Source organism: Balearica regulorum, chromosome 15, assembly GCF_011004875.1.
Source record: "Balearica regulorum gibbericeps isolate bBalReg1 chromosome 15, bBalReg1.pri, whole genome shotgun sequence".
Classification (NCBI taxonomy): Eukaryota; Metazoa; Chordata; class Aves; order Gruiformes; family Gruidae; genus Balearica; species Balearica regulorum.
In genome coordinates, this window is record NC_046198.1 from 13,863,804 (window position 1) to 13,884,769 (window position 20,966).

Consider the following 20,966-nt stretch of genomic DNA (forward strand, 5'->3'; position numbering starts at 1 on the left):
AAATCTTTTTTTCTGTAATAATTCTTAATAATGTGGGGATATATTTTTAGTTAAGGACTAAAACTGTCCAGGAGAGTGTTCCTGGAGTTTGGCAGCAGTGCAAGAAGACAGTTTACAAACATTCCACACCATGAAAATATTTAGAAACCAGTAATGTGACATTTGGCCACTATTATAAGCAGCATTAGATGCATTTTTTGCTGCGTTACAGCCCTCTGGCAGGTAAGTGGTCCATTTGTCTGTTAACAAACGAAGATTTCCTACCCAGTCTGCAATCATTCCATAGAAAATTTTAATTTTAGGCTTACTCTCCTTCTTTATTTTGGGGGGGGGGGAGAAGGAAGTGATTAAAAAAAAGGCATGTCAGAACAAAGGGTTAAACCATAAGTTAAATACAGCACAATAACACTGCAGAGTAGTCAGAGCCATTGTGGAGCTTCGCTCTTTGTTTCTAGATTTTAGAATGAAATTTTCCTTTAAGTGATAGCTAAATAGTTCTCTTAGATTGTTTGTGTGTTACATGAACCATATCAGATCAGTCTATAAAGTTCAGCATTTTCTCTAGAGTGTCTGAAATCCTACTACAAAGAGTACTTGCATCTTAGAGTCTAACACCAAGTAGAAATAAAAGGCTGAAATAATAACACCACTAACTTGCTTAATTAATTGTATGTTTCTGTACTTAAGCTTGAAGGGTGGAAAGTATTGCTTTAAAGACTACCTACAAAACTGGTGAATGAGCAGCCACTTAGGGTGCCACTTCAAAGAGAACGCCCAAGAGAGCAACAGAAGGAAGCTGCTTTTGAATTCTCTCAGTTCCTCCTGGCAGCCCAGAGCTTGCAAAGGAAAACCACCCAGAAATGGTTATTTTCCTTTGTATTAGTTACATAACCAGCTCCCAGCAAATAAAACAACAAGCCATACAAAGATCCACTTAGTGACCTGTGCCTACCCTAGCTGCTCAGAGAATCTTACCTGACTGTAATAGTTTTTCTTTCCTTGCTAAGGGAGATTCCTCGCACTGTCTCCAAACAAAAACTCGATAAAATTCAGGAGCCAGTTGGAGCCCTCAGTTGCAGTGGTACATCCTTTGCGATTCAAGCCTTCACAGTTACTCCTGATTTATACCTTATTGCTGAACCAGTCAAACAGATCTTGGTTTCTACTATTTTTTATTTTTCAGATTTCTCTTTATTGCTGTAGTTAAAGAAGTAGAAAAAAAGTATGAAAATGGAAACCTGATTTTTACAAGACTGCTCAGCCTTTCCTTTAGGATCAGCTGAAGCTCCAAGAATTGTGCTTTCATGCTAATTGTCCTATGCTATTTTTAAACTTTGCCTTTGCAGTCATGCCGTAACTTCCATTAACCAGCACCTGAGATGCAGGCTGGTACTTTGTTCCTGTCGATGACAGCTCCAGCTGGTCAGCATCCTTTGTTCTGGCAATTGTGCTCTTTGCCTCCCTGTCCTTGGTAGCCATCCTCCCGGCTACCCACTACGTGCCACGCACTGAGCTAGTCAGCTGGCGGAATGCCATCTCTGTCTCCCTCATTATTTTCTTCCCACAGCTCTACTAATGACCTTAGCTTTGGGACTTCGGTTTAGGATTTTCTAGATCCCAAATTCTGGAATTACATGTGTGCTCTTTCATTGTCAAGTGGCAGCTGTAACACCACTGCAGAGATGTTATAGTGCCATCATTTAAAGGATGATTAGGACACCAGTTTGAGGGTGGATAAAAGGATCGAGAGAATTTATGCATTTGGCAGTTCTAACAATTTTTTACACTTGCTTTATGTGAAATTAGGCCTGGAAAGGAGAGACTTGTAATAAGTATGAAATTCTAAAATGTCACCTCTGCCCAAATTCTACAAACTTTACTATCAATGCCTCTGTAAGAATTAAAAGTCAGTTCGTGTAGTCCAGAGCAGCAAATACTGTCAGACAATGTGTAAAGGGAATTTATAAGAGCTAATATTTAACATCTTGAAATGAGAAACATCCAGGATAATTTTTGAAATCACTTCACTTGAATTCAGTATATATTACAACAAAATATGAAGGTAAATATTAAGGTATTTTCATCAGATGGCTTTAAATTAATCTTTGGATTTCCTTTAAAGAAAGAAAATAAAGAACCTTTGAGTAATGGAGAAAAAGGGTTCTCTTCATATTGCTGTCTAAAGTATGACACTGAGAGAAAAATTACTTAGAAATAATTCCATTTCCATGTTTAAAGCTCTGGTTATTTGAGTCCAGAATGCTTTTAAATTATCTGTTTTAGGTCTTGATACTGCAAATTAACTTTGGATAGTTAGATGCATATATAGAGGCAGAACAAAACCCCACTGAAATTAATAGACTGGTGTTGCCTGGGGTTCTGTCTCGTACAGCTGTTTGCTTTTGTTTATTTTTGAAGTGTTTTAGAATGCTTTTTCCAACTAAATATATGATGTTCCATGTATGACAGATGGGTGTACCAAACTTCAAACCACCCGACAAAGCAGCTTTCCTTTGCTTTGTTTAGGAAGATCTCTTTGATTCTGCTGGGTAATCATGGAACATGTATCTCTTTAAACCGAATTCAAAGAGTATCACGAACTGACACCTGCTTAAGTCTTTAATTAAAAGTGACTTAATCTCTAACAATCTCTACATACATAAGCAGAAGGTATCTGTGTTTAATGTGTACTTTGAACTGCCATTCATTTAGAAATCAAAGATTTGTAAATGAAACACAGAATGCTAGACATGATGATGTTTGACTGGAATCCTTCTTGTTGGCATAGCCTAGTTTTCCTGATGCTGTCAGCCCCTGGGAATACTTTCTTATTAAAAATCACATATAGAGGGAAAAATATAAAGAGACGACTATCTTAAAAAAAGTGTGTGTATCAACTATATACAAAACATACTTAAATTAGGCAAATGTATACAGTGGGACATGTAGTGGGGAATTGCTCCTCCTTGGAAGGGACAGCAGAGGGAATACTGTTTGTATTTCCACATGTGTATACCCTATAGAAAGAGGTGTATTCTCTGTATTTTTATGAACTGTGTAAATCTTGCTGGGGTAATATATTTTAAAGACTGACCTAAGTTTAGTTAATGTTCATGAATGTTATTTAGTATTCTCAAAAATTCTCAAATCTCTCAACTTTTCTCCTCCAAAAGATATGTCCCACAATATTTTTGAATCAAATGTATAGACAATCTTGTCTTTTCCTTTTTTTTTTTTTTTTGGCAGCTGGGGGTGCTAAATGGCAGCAAATGATAATAAGCGTTGATTTTAGCTGTTGAGGAGAAAAAGAAGAAAGAAGAGTAGGCTCTTCAGTTTTTGCAGATCCACAGTTTCAGTTATCCCTACCCGCTGGTGGCATCTATAACAATTTCCAGCACAACGGGGTGTCTGATCTCACCTCTGCTACCCTCCCAGTCAAGTTTAACGTGTTGTTTGAGAACCTCAACCTCTCTCCCAAGTAGAAAACATCAGTAACGATTCTTTTTGCAAAATGAACGTGGCCTCCTCTGCCAGGACAGGAGATGAAGCTTCATAAGGGAAAGATGAACACAGCCCTTAATTTGTGAGAGGAAGGAAGCTGGTAGAGAGAGAAAGAGAATGAAGGTTTATAGTAATACAAAAATGAGTATGAAGGGGACATTGATCTTAGCAGGCAACAGGGAGGAGATTGGGGGCAAGCTGGAGACATAAAGCTCCATGGTGATAAATGGAGAGGAGTAAATTGTGAAGGAGAGGTGGATGATGAAAGGAGCCCTGGGCATGGCTGTGGATGGGAAGGGAGCAAGTCTACCCGGCCAATGGAGTGGATGGCAGGGGGGATGCGAGAGACCCCTAGTACGTGTAGTGAGCTTGACTTGCGTGAGCTTAGAAGCGTGTAACGCTTTTGACATGCTCATCTCGTCTATCTTGAGTCATTGCATTGTCTGTGTTATGTGTGTGTTGAGTTAACTTACTAGCAAAGATGTGTGGAAATGCATCCGGAAGGGAGATGAACATTCCTTAAAAACATTTTGGAGCTGATGTTTGAGAGTACAACGTTAAAGACATTTGCTTTTGATTTGTTGTAACCTCCTGCAGAGCTCACTAAACTAGTTTTGGGTAAGAGAAGATGACACAAAGAACTTTGGCTTGATTTAAAATGTGCGTAGTTGTGTTTTTAGGGTGCAGACTTAAATGCTGAAATGTTATTTGTTTGGGTTTGGTTGGGTTTTGTTTTGTTTGTTTTTTAGAAACTAACTTTCCACTTATACGATGGTTTGTTTATATTACTTGCTTCAAAGTATTTGGGATATTGTTTGGGTCACTGTTACCTGCTGTTTATGAGTGTGCTTGTACTTGCTGGGGTCAATTTATACCATGACACAAAGAATCCAATGTGACAATCAAAGGATCATGGTGCTTTACCCTAGGAAAGATTAGACCTAATGTCTCTATGAGCCACATTCAGGGAAAGACAGTTGAGAGAATTTAAAAAAAAAAAAAAAGTCTTTTACCTGTGGCACAGGTATGTCACTATGAAGTTATTGATGGCTGTTGTCATTGCACGTCCAAAACTCATTACGGTAAATGTTTGTTTGTCCTCTTTTCTCCTGTCTGAACTTTGCTTCAAAAAGCTATAGCCACTACTGGAAGATTTCAATTAAGAAATTGGGAGTCTGAGGTTAAATGCTATCCACAGCTGGTTTTCTATGATTATTCAAAAAATTTATTGCACCGCAGTATTAGGAAACCAATATGTCCATGATTATAATAGGTAGCAGGAAAAAATAGAAAGACAGTCTGAATAAATTCCGGATGCATTCTGGTATTTAAAATCTTTACTATTTTTTACTAGACTGAATCGATCGTAGAATAAGGTTGGAAGAGACCTCAGGAGGTAATCTATCCAAATTCCTGCCTGAAGCAGGGTTAGCTATGAGATCAGACCAGACCCTGAAAACCTCTGAGGACAGAAACTGTGCAACTTCTGGACAAGTTGTTCCAACACTTGATTGTCCTAATGGTAAAAAAAATAAATACTCCCTTGTATGTTGGAATCCATCTGGTTTTCAACTTATGCCCATCACCTTTTTCCATCCCACCATGCATCTCTAAAGAGCCTTAATCAATCTCAATAAGCCTCTTGTAGGTGCAACATGGGGGTTGTTAGGTCCACCCAAAACCTTCTCTTCTCCAGCCTGAGCAAGCCCAGTTCCCTCAGCCTGTCATTGCAGGGCACATGTTCCTGCCCCTGGCTATCTTGGTGTCCCTCTGATCAACTTGCTCTAGTTTATTGAAAGCTTTCTTGTACTGGGGGCCCCAAAACTATACAGAAAAGTATCAGGTTGGTCTTTATGAAAAAAAAAAAAAAAAAAAAGCAAACAAAAAAAAACAAACAAAAAAACCACACCTTTTTATAATTCTGTTACGTGGAGGCTTAGGGAGGTTTTCATATGTTTTGTATTTGGCCAATAGGATCAAACTTTGTTAGCTGAGTCTCTTGCAGGTGTATACCTTGGAGGAGTCTTTTCTAGGCCAACTTTAGGTTTCAGGATAATGGACTTTTTATTTATTTTAACACTGGCACCTAAAAGGACACATGTAATGGGTTTATGATCAGCCTTCAGTGAAGAATTTAAACTAGAAGCTTGTCTTGCTATAGCTGATATTTTACTCAATATATCCTTTCTGTCTTTATGCATAGACTCTAAGATTAGTGTGGTTGAGTACATTGAAACTAATAGAAAACAGACAGAAATTGTTGGATGTTTAAAAAAAAATCATAAAATGAAACAGGAAGTGCATCATTTATTATAACACCATGTAGACTAATGAAAAACATACTGCAGGCTGGAAATTTGTTAAGAGCTGAACTCAAAAAGTTTCCATTCCCAAAAAAGCCTTGGGGCCTCCGTCTGTAAGCTTGTGGCTAAAGAGGCCCTATAGTAAACTGACATAAAAAATAACTACTCCATAAACATTTGGCTCCTGTTTCACAATAGTTGGAAATAAGTTTTCAAAAAGTGTTACCTATTGATACTGATTGTACTTTATCAAAGTAAAAGGGAGTCAGTGCATTTATGACTGGAATATTAAATTGAGAATTAAACACGGGGGAGATGGGCACTGGGCACAAAAATGTTACGTTCATTGTACATAAGAGAACATGAAAAAGATGAAGTGATTTGCCGAGAGCAGCAGAACAGCACTTGGTACTGGCATTAATATTAAATAATTCCTGGCTTCTAGTCCTTTGCTCATTAACTAGACCGGGGTGTACAACTCAGCTACTCCCCACCACTCTGAGCAGGTGCCAACCTTTGCACTCAAGCACATTCTTCAGGCTGCACGCAAATACGTCCTGAGAGCATTGATGGTATTTGCACCATCGGTGCTCAGATGAGTGGTATTGGCCACTTAGAGAAGACCGAGTTTTGTGTCTCTTTCCTATTAGTTGTTTGGCTTTCTTGAAGGTACATCTTTCCTGCAGTTAGCCCAAGCTGATTGACTAGGTGTTGGCTTTGCCTTTCTCCTTCTCCTTGATCAGCCTTTGTCAATGTATGAAAATCTTTAGTGTGGGCTGTGGGCTTTCAGGCAGTTTTAACTGTCACGATGGCCCGGTGGTAGACAGAGGTGATGAGGAGAGCATCACAGCCTCAGCTCCTTCTTCACGTAGACTGGCAGCAGTTTGCAGAGATGATGCCAATTAAACCCTCTGAGAGCTGATGTTCCTCCAGTCTGTTCTGCAGTTCCTCTGGATGGCAGAGGTTCCCCTGCCTGGCAAGGAGCCCTGGAGTGCCTCAGGATCATGGGACACTTCCATGAAGCCCAAATTTCACCAACTTACAAAGACATAGTAAATTGGATGTATCTTTGTATGAGCCTACTTAGGTGGCTGGTTTGTGAGCTTTGAGGAGGAGGATGGTCTAGGAGTAAATATTGTTTGCCTTTGTTAACTCTTCAGTGAGGACTTACTAAATTTTCCAGTACCTTTTCACAATAGTAAATAGCAGGTCTAGAAGTCCCAATTTTGGTAAATGTTTTCACTGTTGTACATTGGTGAAATAAATATATAGTAATAGTCACACTGTATTGCTATAGCTGTACTTACATGAGGTGCAGCCCAGGAGAATGTCAGCCTGGGATGGAGCCACTGGGAGAAAAAAAAAAGAAAAGAAAGAAAAGGTGAAGCAATTGTTGGTAGGTGGTTGAAAAAAATTAAAAGAAAATTTAATCAATTCTGATAAATGCAGATCACTTTCAGTTTAGATTATGTCCCACTGCACCATGGTCTGTGTAGCATTTACAATATACAATGTTTTCATCCGTGATTAGATCTATAACATAACTAATTGTTCATGATGTTTGGTGTTGAACTGCTGCATGTACTGACTTGACTGTAGCTGAAAAGTTGATAGAATCAATGTGTCACGGTGTTGATAGCTTTATTTACATTTGTGAGGTGAATTGAGGTTCTCGAATAAAAGCTGTACATTAATCTAAAAATAGAAACTCAGCTTCCTTGTCCTCATTGAAGATGTCATGCTTGGTGGGTTAAAACTGCCACGTAACAGTCTCGTGATGAAATATTTGTCGTGAAATATGATACTATGATAAATGTCAGTTTGGTTTGTTATTGTAAAAAGTAGTGGGTTTGGCATACTGTGTTATGTTAATTGGCTTTGGTTACTGAGTATGTATTTGCTCCTTTGCACACTGTGGGAAAAAAATACGGAGAACAAGTATATTTTGTTAAATTATAAAAACAAAACTATAATATGTCTGACCGCTCACAATTTGTATCCAGTATTTCAACATACAGATGTAACTTATCTAAAGGAGAAGAAAAATGAAGTAAAGCACTAATTTCGCTTTGTCTGATAGTTTTAAAAAAAAAAAGTATACACACACATATATATAGGCATTAAAGATGTTTTTAGCTTAGATAAATGTTTGACCAGTAATATTGGGAGACCAAGGTAACTTTTAAGAATAGATTGTCCCCATAGTATCAAAGGTGAGTTTTCCCCTAAAAATAAAGATTAACTAGTTCAAGGGTACTTAATTATGACTGATTTTGAGGTAAGCAGAATACTTTATTTGGGAAAAAATGGCTTAAGATAGCAGCCTGTACCACTCCATTCTTTTTATGTTAAAGTTTTATTGAGAGGTGCAATCATGGTCTGTAAAAGATCTGATCTCTTTCTGGTACTCATTTTTCCTTCCCCTTTTCTCTACTGTTAGCACTGGTTCTGGTCCTTACAGCCAGACCTACCCAGCCTCCCGGCTCAGCTTGGCCTCTCCTCGTCCTCCATTTCACAGATTGTACCTGACGTTTAAGGACCCAAGAAAAATAAACGCTGCAACCAGTATTTTGCTTGCTATTTCAGTTTCATCATTTGATGAAGAACAGTAAGTGGAAGTACAAACTGCTATTATTATGTGGTCTTGATCTTAAGAGAAAGGGATTTCAGTGTATCTGCCGTGGCTAAATGGTATTTGTGATGTGTCACACAGGTAGAAATCACCTAACACCGAGTGTAGTGGTCTTCAACTACACGGTAGTGGCTGGCTGTTTGGTCACGGACTCAGGCTGGTGTCTCTTCTTGAGCACAAAAAGGAATCTGTCACTAATTCAAGTAAAGAAACAGCCGATGTTCTGTTTCTACTTTCATAGAAATTGAAGTCACGTTGAAGGTCCTAGTAAGACAGCTGCCCCGTGCGTTACAGCAGAAAACGGATGTGGAGAGCTCTTCCTCTGTGTTTGTTGGGTGGGAAGGAGGATTTAGGTAGTTGTGGATGTGAAAAGACCAGGCTCGCTGCTGAAGTCCCACCTGTGGAAGAGCTGCTGTACCTTCGGGAGCTCTGGGAGCTCTAGCCGTGCAGGGACAGGCCATGGGAGATGATTTCTCCTGATTGATGCAGGCCTTCAGGGGCTACACCATCCATGTAGGTATGGATACAGCTAGAATTAGATGTGAATTGTTGCTGAATTCAGCTGGCTAAATCACACAAACGTGTTTATAAGCGTGGCAAGGTGCAATACTGAGATCTGCATTGCAAGGACCACTGTTGTGTGCTCACGGAGCTCTTCGGGGTGGTTTGGAGAAAGGTTCTGTCCACTGTGGTGACCCACCGGTCACCAAAGAGAAGGTTTGCTACTGCTGACCTACTCCGGATTCACAAGGGCAATGTGTATCTCGCTGCCTTCCTCCCTGGTGACTCAGTTGCTCTTCTGGATTGATTTGACTTTCTTGCTTTCCGATCCTTGTTGAAATAGTTTCTTCTACGTAGTAAACAATGTTTCAGGAATGATTAAATCACAACATGAATCATAACTGAAATGCTGAGCTATACACGCTGCTCTTCACATCTATAAGCCTCTGGAGATGAGTAGCACGTTTTGTAGTGACAGCCGTGAAGTGGGTTTGCAGTTTTGCTGGGAGCGGAACCCACTGGTTTTTGTCTTTTAATGTAAGCGACTTGAGGGGAATAAAAAGCTGGTTGATCAGTTTGAAATGAAGTTGTAGCATGGACAGAATGAGCACAGTATTTCCAGATAGCTTAAAGAATGGAGTAGATTTTCAAATTTTGCATGTAATGTATAATTTTGTTCATGAGGCCTATGTTTTATGTTCTAAAAAATATAAATAACGTATCGTATTAATCACATATAATTCTGAATCACAACATGAATTTTTGCAGTCCTATAATTAAGAAAAATGAAAGAGATAAGGAGTGGCAGCTGTATAGCTAATAAAGGAGTTAATTTCAACGTGTGTTTTAGACCATGAAGTACTATAAAGCAAAAAGCGTTGTGTTGCCAGCGCAACCCAAAGGCCGGCAGTTAACGGCTCCTCCCGTCCCCGGACCAGCATCGCTGGGGGTACTGTAGAGCTCGGGCTTCACTAAAAGTCATTCATTAGTTCAGGCCATAGCGTGCGCTAGAAGTGTGGAAGAAGATACAAATCATTGTTGCAGATTGTCTTTTAGCAAGGCAAACCTTTTGTATTCTGCACGTGAATATAAATTTTTCTCTATGAAAATGTTTTTATTCTTTCAGGTCGGAATACATTTTATAAACTTATTTAACAGTTTGAAAGCCAAGAGTTCAGGTCTCCCTTTCTCTGTCAAGACTCTCCAGAGCCTGAGATCTGCAGGCCATCCAATACATCATTGTTTACATTGCAATTTTATTTTTTTTTAACAAGTCTGAAACGTTTTGCTTGTGTGGTTTCGCAACCCCATTTTTATTTCTTCCAAACAGCGTGAGTCCTATCACTAGATCAAACTTAGAATTCACTGCTTCCAACAATTGTCTAATGGATCCACATGTTTACACAGCATGACATTGGCATCCAGATAGTGTCGTCAGAGACTCCAGTCAGTACTACTGTTTCATGCTTCCTCCCTACTTTAAAAAAAAAAAAAAAGAAGCCACAGGCGCAGTTATTCCGGTGTTCAGGGAAGCAGTGAATGGTCCTTCTACTACAGCCACCAGTACTGTCTCACAAAATTTAGAAAACAACCTTTTTTCATCTGCTAAAATACCTGAGAGTTGACATTTTCATTTTTATCAATGCTTATTGTATCAACAGATAGATATTAAAATGCTACTGAATGGGTGACTGGAAAATAACATTTCCAGACCCAATCCTTTTTCTGTCCTGAGTTTCCCAGACTGAATGAAAACTTTTATCAGCCTATGTCCCTACCACCAGCATGAGTAGCGCTGCCTAGCTAAAGCTCCGGGCTACTTCTGCCTGCCACTGTGTCTGTCTTGGTGTTGATTTAAGCGTTTGCGTTGCCTTATGGTGAATCAACTCACCACATCGATGCATCTGAAAACTAACCTACCGAGCGGCGGGCTCAGTCACTTGGCATTTGCGTAGCACAGGAAGACCTTTTGTAATTAAGTTGCCAGTGTATTTTGCAAAGTGTTTAATTCCTGTTCTCTGTGATTGGATGTAAATAAATCAGTAGCAATTACTTGGCAGCAACCTTCCACAGTCATTTGCTCTGAAGAAACTCAGTCCCTGGTAGCATTAAGTGAAGGAAGGGGGGTTTGGCTAGGACACCAAAACCTTCTTTTTTTTTTTTTTTTTTTCATGCTCTCATGGGATCTTTCACTTCCACACAAGCAACTGCCTGAATTGGCCAAGTGGTCTTGATTTAACGCTGCTTTATGAACACTACTTGTCCCAGCTGCAGGATGTCATAACCTCTATTTCCTTAGCTTAGATTTGAAATCTGGAGCCATATGATTCAGATGAACCACAACTGCCCTCACTTTAACTTGATGTATTTGTTTTGAAAATACTGTTGTTCGCTCCAAGTTTTAGCTCCTAAGCAAATTAAGCTGATTTGCAGTGGTAAATTGGGAGTACTTACCAGCTTGATTTAAAAAGAAAAAAAGAAAACCCTGCAAAGAAAGCTGAAGTAATTTTTAACTCATGAGTGCCAATGAAAATACTTCATGAACATAAACTTAAAATACACAGAAGGTTTTTTTTTAAAAAAACATGATAGATTGTTCCTAAGATAAGTGTAGCTCTGATGCAAAAATAATTTCTTACAAAAATAATTGCACGTTGTACAGTGTTTCAGTGAAGGACAGTGAGCTCCCAAAAAACTGTTGCTGCAGACAGGTTTCAGACCCTGATGAGCAGAACTGGGTTGGCTTTGCATTCCAAATTTGATTTTACGTGGGCTCCTGTCCTTGTGCAGCTTAGAAACAAGCTTTTGGATTTAAAGTAAAGCCAACTGGCTTTGTAAAGACGCTTATCTTATTCTCTGGCCTTGTTCAGATCACCAGAAAATATTAGGGCTGACAAGCCTAACTCGATATGCCTCTCAATTAATATTTTTATACTAGATTACATTGCACATAGGTGTGCACAAATGTGAGATTTGTAGTCAGGCAGGCGGTATTTTTAAGTGGCAGATGCTTGCTGCTACTGTGTTGTAGCCATGTGTGTGTACTCTCCACAGATAAAGTCACTGCAAATATCAGTGTCAGAGTTTAGTGCCTCTGCATGTAACTTGTTGCGTTACAGAAATTTCTCTGACAAGACAACTTTAATAGGGCACTAAACTTTTCGGTTCTAGTTCACGTACGATGTGTGCCAGCTCCTCTCAACTACCTGTTCTTTTTGGCATTCTGTCTCCCGTTGAAATTTATGTGCTCATCTGTCGAATGGGGGATTATATGTTGTTTTTTTAATTATTTTTTAAGAATAACTTAATCCAGAGTAAGTAGGCAGAATAAATGCTGTGCTACATCCTTTCTGAAGATATTTGATGGCATGCTTTAAAAATGTAAAATTTAAAAAAAAAATACAAAAAACCAGTCTTTGTCACGGCTGTAGCATGTTTTAAAAACCCCCAACAACAACAAACTGCAAAAACCCCCTTTTATTAAAACAATTGAGACATAAGGGAAAAAAGTCAAAAATCATCTAAGAGGGTCCCTCTGACTAAAGGTCAGTCTAAATCACTGGTATGCCATTACTGGTTACATAAATGAAGACGTATTTACAATCTCTAATTTGTAGAAATCTTTTGCAATTAAGCTTATAAACTTCATCATCTAATTACATTCTTTACTTTCACTTTCTATAATTGCCAGTTTGTAGTGGTATTTTGTAAATGTTCTTATTTATTTATTCATAAATGCTCCGAGACACTGAACGGAAAATTTGAGGGCTTGGGATACTTTCCTTAAATATATTTTTGAGCTGTTGGTCGATCAGTGAACTGCTTCGGCAGGCTGAAATAGAAGTGGCCGCAGCAGCACCTGCCAGTGCAGCAGGTACAGGATGCCAAGTTTGGCAAATCCAGATTTTAGTTCAGATAGCACGCAGGCGGATCAGTCTTAGGGCATCTGCAGAGTCGCTTTTAATTGTCAGGCGTATTTTATGGAGTGGACAAGTATTGAGGAAATTGCATTCAAATACTGAAAATGGCCTTACGATTACAGTGCAATTTTATTTGATGGATTTAGGCAATTCTGCTTGCTGTCAAACTGCATGGACTGAGTGAGGTTTTTCTTCCTCCTTCTATTTCCCCCCTCTCCCAGGGTAATGCAGTATACTGGTTCTGAGTTTACTGTAAGCCAGTGCAACTATTCCAGATTTAAAAGCTGATTTTGGTGTCTGCAGGCAATGCTGTGGCCCAGGGACATTAGCTGAATTCCTTAGCAGTGGTTCCATGACCAGCTGGAGCAATTTCTTGCGTTTCGCCATCCATTCTTTTTTGGACCATGGTTGCTGAAAATTATTTATGCGCCATGAGATTTAGCCCATCTGATTTTATATTTAGCACAACATCCCAACCTCGCGGGCTGATCTGATTTTACTTATGTTTGCACCCATACGCGCACACAAAGCTTATGCGTTTCCTGTCTCTCAAAGTCAGACCTGCAGAGCCTACAGCTTGAAGAACGCTTTCTCTAACCTCCTAGCAGCTGGGAGGCAGCGGGTGCTGCTGGGCTACGTGGCACCATTGCTGGCCAGGCAGCTCCCCAGAAGGGACCGTGTGTTCCCCCCGGCTCGCTAGCCGATTTGAACACGGACATTTTCTTGCCAAGCAGCTGGCCCATCTGAACGTGACCACCTCCTGAGAAGCTGCAGCTGGGATGTCTGCATTGCCTCCCTTTCTGGTGTATGCCTGATGGCATGTGATTGTTTCTCAGCTAACCTGCTGCTGGGACAGACAGCAACAAGAGAGAGCTGTCTTTGTGTCTTTTGTTAGTAATCGGCATTACTTGAGGTGAGGGTTGCAGACGAGAGGTCGGTGAGCGCTGTAGTGCTCGTGGTTGGAGAAGCTGGAGGTGGGTTGAAGGTGGTGTTATGATAGAAAAGAAGAATGGAGTTTTGCAAGGAGGAAGTGGTGTGGTTGGTATTGCTCCATCCCAGTTCTCAGTGGCCCACCCATTTGTTTTGACATTAAATACCTACTCGCGAGTTGTGTGGAGGCATGAAGACTAGACGCATACCTCCAGACGTGTGGTCTTCAGGGTTTGTTATTACTCTTTGAAGCTTGAGCTTGATGTTTTAATATTTTGTTTGGAGACTTAAGCATTTAGATTTATAATTCTGCCCTTGTAGCCATTTCCCTGATTTAACTTGCAGAGTAAACATGCTTTCGTTCCGTTTTCCAGACTTCCTTTTCCTTTTCTTTGCTGTTGGCTTAATTTTGAGATATGATATTCAAGTCAGAGGTAAGTGTCTCTTTGGGAGCAAAAGAAAAAACCAGCTAAGGATTTGAGTGAGCTAACTATTTTCTCTGTTGAGAAGCAACAGCTTATTTTTCAGTATTCTGCAAGTCCTCAAACACAGGTCCCTGCCACAGGCACCGACTTTAACAGCAGCAGCACTTAGGAGAACATGCTCAGGTTTTCTGGCAGTGCTTACAAGCCACTTAGAAAAAAACAGGCATATTGCTTGTAGCGAGTGCCCCACAGTTTGGAAAGCACCGCTTAAGACGAATTTGTAAAGAATTTTTCTGTGGTTATAGTTATCTGTTTTCATTTCATCTACAGTGGGCTCAGTTTCCTCAGTGTTTGATATGTAGGATCTTATCATCAAAGCTGTAATTAATATAGCTGCATTTAGAGACAAAGACATTTGCAGTGTTTATAGCAATAATTCACTGTGTTGCACAGGGTGGAACTCAGCATGTTTTAAACATTCTCCACTTGTGCATGTACAGATTTTTATAGTTGAATTAAGAATTTATCACATGCTGGGTCTCATATTCCAAGTCTGTCTGTTTCTAAAGCTATACGCAGAACTTAGACTAGGTCATAAATTTCTGTAGATGAAATGAAGGCTGATTAGAATTTTAATATTAAGGAAGGAAATGGCCTTGGGTAGTGTACTACGGAGCAGATCAGGCCCTCTGTTAATGCACAAGAGTATTACTGTTTTCTTGAACTTTGCCTTCCAATGCAATTACCGCTTGTGCCTAGAAATCATAACTCCGGTGCCTCCCATTTGATAATGTTGAATGTTATCCTTGTCCAAGTTTATATCATTTCCAGTAGTAAAAATGATCTTGATTATAAAACTGCTAGATAATATACTCCTAAAATTGAATTATAGGCAGTAGTACATGGTATTTGTTGATAAACAAAGCAGAGTCATGATGGTATATCAAATTGGCCCAGTTCTGTCTCTTTTTAAATTAAATGAAATCAAGAAATTTTTCTTGTGACATGCTTTTCTTGTGATAACATATTGGATATTGTACTCTGTGATATCAACGAAGACAAAGCTTTCAGTGTAAATGATTGGGTTTTGAGTCAAGCAACATAACAGGAATCTATGTTGTCGGTTTTCATTTTAAGCGCTTCTGCGATAGCATCACGCTCACAGTATGTAATGAGCTCATATGAGGAGTAGTTCCAGCCAGCTCCTTTATCAGCGTAAGCCATCGTAGCTCAGTGTGTGTGTGTGTCCTCCTGTGTCCTCCTCCCCTGCCCTCACTGGTAACTGGATTGGACTAGATGCTGCATAATTCTCTGGATCTGTATTCCCGAGCCTTCACTGCACACATCTTTGTTGCACATTTACAGCAGAATGTTATTACTGAAGTGTGGAATCACATTCTGGTATTATTACATGAAAATTGATTCTGATTCCTCGGTATTTGAGAGTCTATTATTAGCATAGTACAACTAATCATTTTCTTACAAGGGGAATGACAATCGTAGCTTTGTTTAGATGCTGCGTGTGTATTTATAGGATCGTGCTGCCCAAATGTGATGGCTAAACTTGGCTGCTGCTTCTGCTGGTTTCTGTGGTTTTGTTTCATTGTCCAGAAAAAGTGACAACATGTTCAACCCTGTAGCATCCATCACCTGGATTCATGCGTTGTCCACTTTTGGCAGGAAAAGAAAGCTGTATGTTTGTTTATTTGGTCCTTTAAATGTTATAGCAGACTTCATAGTTTATTATCTATCTTTAAGAAATTGCGTTTAGAGTTCTCACACCATTAAAACTTCACATTAGTGCCACAGTCTGAAACATTTATCCCGCTCAAAAGACTCAACGGTTTATGCACAGTCTGTTGTGCAAGTAGCTTTACTTTAGGTTTCTTCCCTTTTTTTCTTTGATCACTTGTGTAATGTGTTTGAAATGTATGCCTGGAGTTGGTTCCTTTTTGTGATCCATTCGGTGCGTTTGATTTTGCAGCTAAAAGGATTGAATACTAAATGTTGGTTTTGCATGTGTATGTAACATTGTTTTAGTTTTCTTCTTTCAGACACAGCAAAGGAATTCCTAGGATTTAAGGCCTAATAAAGTAATAAAAAAATCTAGCAAACCCCAAAAAGCTAAAATAGAAATGTATTTTTGTAATTTCAGGGATTTTGTACTGTGAACCAGAGCAGAAGGAAGAAAGTATATCGGAGATAATATTGAAAATGAAAAAATTCAAATTATTACAGTCATCCACATTGTAAGAACAGTACAGTTAAACTCTGACTTTCTTAGTGCATTTTTTTTCTCCCTATGTTAACCCACCAGTGTTTCAGTAACTGGGAATATACAGGTTTATGGTGACTTGAATAACAAATCCAGTGCTGAGAAAAAGAGTTGTATTCAAAGCATTTTGTTTTCCCCTTCTTTCTTAAATGCTTCTTAATGCTAATGTTTCCTTTCCTTTCTGAACTTCCAGACTGGAACAGTATTTGATAAGCTGGCTCCCAGGGCAGAAGTGCCCTTCACAGATCCTCTTTGTCAAGCGTATGAATTTTTTTGTTTCATTTGTTGGAGTTTTTAGGCACAGTTTAATTTAGTTTTGGTATCTGCATTAGACGCAGCATTTCAGTAACGTTCCTGGGTTTTGTAGTGATTCAGTGCTGAATGTGCAATGATTCTACAGCTCTGGAGAGACTCATTTCTTTCTGGTCCCATATGTTCTCTTTAATCAGGAAGGAAGGAGGAAACCATTTGAACTGAGATGTCTTCAGATATGATATGAGCAAATATAGAAATTCAGACCTTAGTAGACAGTTTTACAGACTGCAAGGGAGGATCTGATTGTGGTTTTGCCTACAAACACTTTTTATCTGTTGAGTTACAGTTTTTAATTACTTGCAACTGTGAGTGATTTTATGTCGGCACTGTGAGCTGTATGAGCATTCAAAACTGAATAATTATGACAAGTTTTCCCTAGATGTATTTTTGCTTCTTCCCCCTCCTCAATTCCCTTCACTCAAAAGCTGAGAAGAAAGGAGCGCTGCTCTTGGGAGAGATCTCTTCCTTATGTAGACAAAAATGGAAAGCCTAAGCCAGCAATCCTTCTAACGTTTCACACCGAGGGCTTCCCAAATGATCCAGGCATCATACAAAATGCTAGCATCAAACCAACCAGGATGACAATACTCAGTGCTACCAAAACCGAACAGTACCGCTCTTAGTGAGAGACACCAAGAAGCCCTGTGCTGCCTCATTTACCAGAAGCAGCATTCCTGGTCCGAACCGTGGAGAACTTCCCACCCCCATGGTACCTGCCCTGCTGGACATGGACATGAAACACCAACCAACTGCAGAACCAACGGGGACCGGGTGTGTAGACCAGAGTGCCCCCACGAGCACTGGAAGAATATTTGCAGCTTTGTCAAAGGTGGCTCCACCTACGAGTTTACAGAAGAACTGGTGGGAGTGCAGCTTACCCCTTTGCCCATCATTTCTTCCTGCAGGCTGGTGCTATGCCCAACGCTTCTTCTAGCAAAGCCATCTTAGTTCTGGTGTTGTAGTTTCTAATTACTCATTTCTGCAAGATCACTGCCTGAGAGTCACCACAAGCCAAATACTCTGTGAACAATTATCCCAAGAAGTTGTTAATTACTGTGGAGCCGCTAAAGCTTTTTAAACATACTGCCTGTACCGATACCATAAATCCACTTTCCACTTATTGTGGAGCCCTTTGTGTTCTGGATTCTGAGTTAACAAAGGTACTGAAGTGCTGCTGTGGCTTATTCCTGCTGGCTGTCACCTACAGGCGAGTGTATGAGATGGAGACACAGCTCCAAAAGACCCTGCTAACCAAGCAAGTTGGGTATTTTATGGTCTAGGGTTTCTTTTAATTCTGATTATCAGTCTGGAGAGCGAGCCACAAAAATGCCACAAAACTTTCTATCTTTGTAGTGGATTTTGCGGCTTCCTATTTGCAACATTTGTTGCGCGTGAATTTTTCCACTTTCGCCAAAACAAGACTGTTTTTATGACTTTACTTCCAAATGTGTTGAAAGCACATGTTGCTGTATTATTTATTGTACAGCACTTAAATAACTATATACTGAACATATGCTAAAGCAGAATTCGCAAATGGCACCTCCCTCGGTGTAACTTTTGAAGTACAGTTGGTGTCCTATTGTAACTGCGTAACTTTGTAAGAAGTCTGACCATTTAAAAGTTTTTGGACGGAGTTATGAAAATTATTAATATTTTAAATCTTTACAGTACCAGGAACATTAAACCTAATTTGTTTGAAATCCAAATACAGACCTTATTCTAAAAAGCTAAAAAGTAAGTAATGAAAGTTTTAAGGCTTTTATTATGAGTGAAAGATTTCAGAAGCCTTTAGAGGGTCTGTGTGCTCTTTTATATGGGTTATGTTTCTGACACCTCTCAATGTGGGATTTAAAGCAGTTTTTTTATTTAAAAGGAAAGATAAACACACAGTTTGGCAGTAGATCTACTCTTTGAATAGATAAAAATGCTTTAAAAAACTTTGCTTGTTAGAGGAACTGTATTAGAAAGTTATTTTTCTGCTTTTATTTCTAGTAAATTTATAGGCTGAACAGTTTAGGAGGCGTTCCAGGTTAATTATTCATTTGTAAATAACAACTCTTTTTCAGTCCTTTGATGGTACTTCCAGTTTTAAAATGAAGATAAACCTTGAGATAATAATGGGGTTTGCTTCTTTAGGCTTTATCTTTTTCAGCCTGTCATAAGTTTTACACAGATTTTAATGTGAATGTTTCTACTGTCAAAAGTTTGCTCCTTTCACCTAAACAGTATAGTGACATATTCCACTGTTGTAAGGATAGGTGTCCTCCGGTTCAAAATTTAGCAAGCAGTAGTGTGTACCTGCACTTTCATAAAGCTTTTGGAGTACCTGAGCAGCATGTTATTAATTGCATCTTTATTGCAAACACGGATTTGTGCTTGAAATATTTACTTGTGGAGTACTATATTGTTCAAAAGGATATTTATTTAAGTATCACACATAAAAAAATTTCTAGTAGATTAGTAATGTAGTAACAGATGCATAATTCCTTTTTCTGCTTTGGCCGAATCCCCTCCCCATGGGGAGGTCACCAAGAAGCTGGAGCCAGGCTCTTTGCTGAGTTGCACAGCGGCAGAATGTGAGAATTGTTTGTAAAGCGAAACAGGGTGTTATAGCTGGATACGAGGAAAACATTTTTCACTGTAATGAAGCACCCGAGCGCACTGCCCAGGGAGGATGTGGAATCTCTCTGCTCTGGGAGAGGCTTTCCACATCCAGCTGGAGAAAGCCCTGAGTCGCTTTGGCTTTGGGCACCGTGGTCTAGTGGAGGGTGTCCCTGCCCGTAGCGGGGGCATTGGAACTAGATGATCTTTGAGGTCCCTTCCAACCCAAACCATTCTATGATTCAATGACCTTGCCTGCAGCCAGCACCGGGGACCAGATCCTGATTTCTGCATGTCCCTTGCTCAAATTCCCCACACATTGTCGCACCTTCATACAGCGATTGTTATCAAAGCTGTCTCTAATGAAATCTTGTTGCTCTGTCAAAGTTGATCTCAAGGCTTGGTCTGAGACCAAATTTAATTTGTTGAGATACTGAACTTCTTTACCCAGACATGAGGGGCGAGAGATCAGCAGCACAGGTGGAGACAACCTGAGACGTGAGTAAAGATATCATGAGTGTGCTTGGAGGGAATTACAGGGAGAATAGAGGCTGAGCATTTCTTTTAAACAAAAGGACAGATTTTACTTGTGGACATGACTGGAAGACATGATTCCTCCAGACGTTACTTTTACAGCAGAAATCATCGTGAAAACCAGCTCACACTTAATACCTAATTCAAGGGTAAAACTAGTACCCAAACTAAGGGTAAAACTAGTACCTCAACTAGCTCTGCTTATTTCCGTAGTAGATGAAGAGTGTCTTGCCATATCAGTTCTTATAGCATATCTGTTCTTTCCTATTAAAGCACTCCTATTCCTAAAGCATTTCCCACTAGTGTCCTTACAGCAATAATCTGTTACGAAGGGTCTAATTCGAGGCCAGGTTAAAAAAATCTGAAAATCTTGTGAGCTCAATTTAAATTTTGTTCTGTGGTGACCAAAGGAGAAAAAGTCCTTTTAAATAAATTTGTTCTCTTTCTCAACAGATAACTAGCCAAATGCATTTCAAATATTTGTTCAACTGATCAAATATTGGTTTAGGTTTAGAAAACAAATTAACCTAATGTTTGAAGAATTAGACACTTTGTACCTGAACGCTTTTCTGTGTCATTACTTCTGTACCAATGACCCCAAGTACTTTCTGATGAAAATCAGACAAACGTTTTTGCAACTTGGATAACTTACTGTTGTGTGCATTCACGTTAAAATGGTGCAGTTGTATGTTTAAATTCTAGTAGTTTCACTAGGGAAGGACCAGACAAATTGTAGTTCTGTCTAATGCTGGTAATGTGGAATTTTTTTTTCTGAAGGAACTGACAATATAAAGAATAGTTAAATTTACAGTGTTTTGGTAGTTCATTGGTATGGAGTGAAATCAGTATCATATGCCTATACGTAACATTTAAATGAGAACATTGTAAGATGGAGTGATTTTACAGCAAAGTTGAATAAAATTACGAAGCTGGCTTGTTTACTGATTTTTGGGGGTTTTTTTTAGTTCTGCATAAAATAACTAAGCTATGGAAGTTCTTACTCATTTTCTTTTACCCTTTTGCTTATGA

General features: G+C 39.3%; 2 protein-coding genes across 4 annotated transcripts in view; one reads left to right on the plus strand and one right to left on the minus strand.

Annotated features, from left to right (window-relative positions):
- Window positions 1–20,966, plus strand: part of CHLSN (cholesin) — a 130,196-nt gene that overhangs the window by 64,770 nt on the left and 44,460 nt on the right. The window lies entirely within an intron of this gene.
- Window positions 1–20,966, minus strand: part of GPR146 (G protein-coupled receptor 146) — a 51,940-nt gene that overhangs the window by 19,873 nt on the left and 11,101 nt on the right. The window contains exon 2 of the mRNA XM_075767686.1: window positions 7,112–7,153. The gene's annotated coding sequence lies outside the window, so the exon portion shown is untranslated. The remainder of the gene's footprint in view (window positions 1–7,111; window positions 7,154–20,966) is intronic.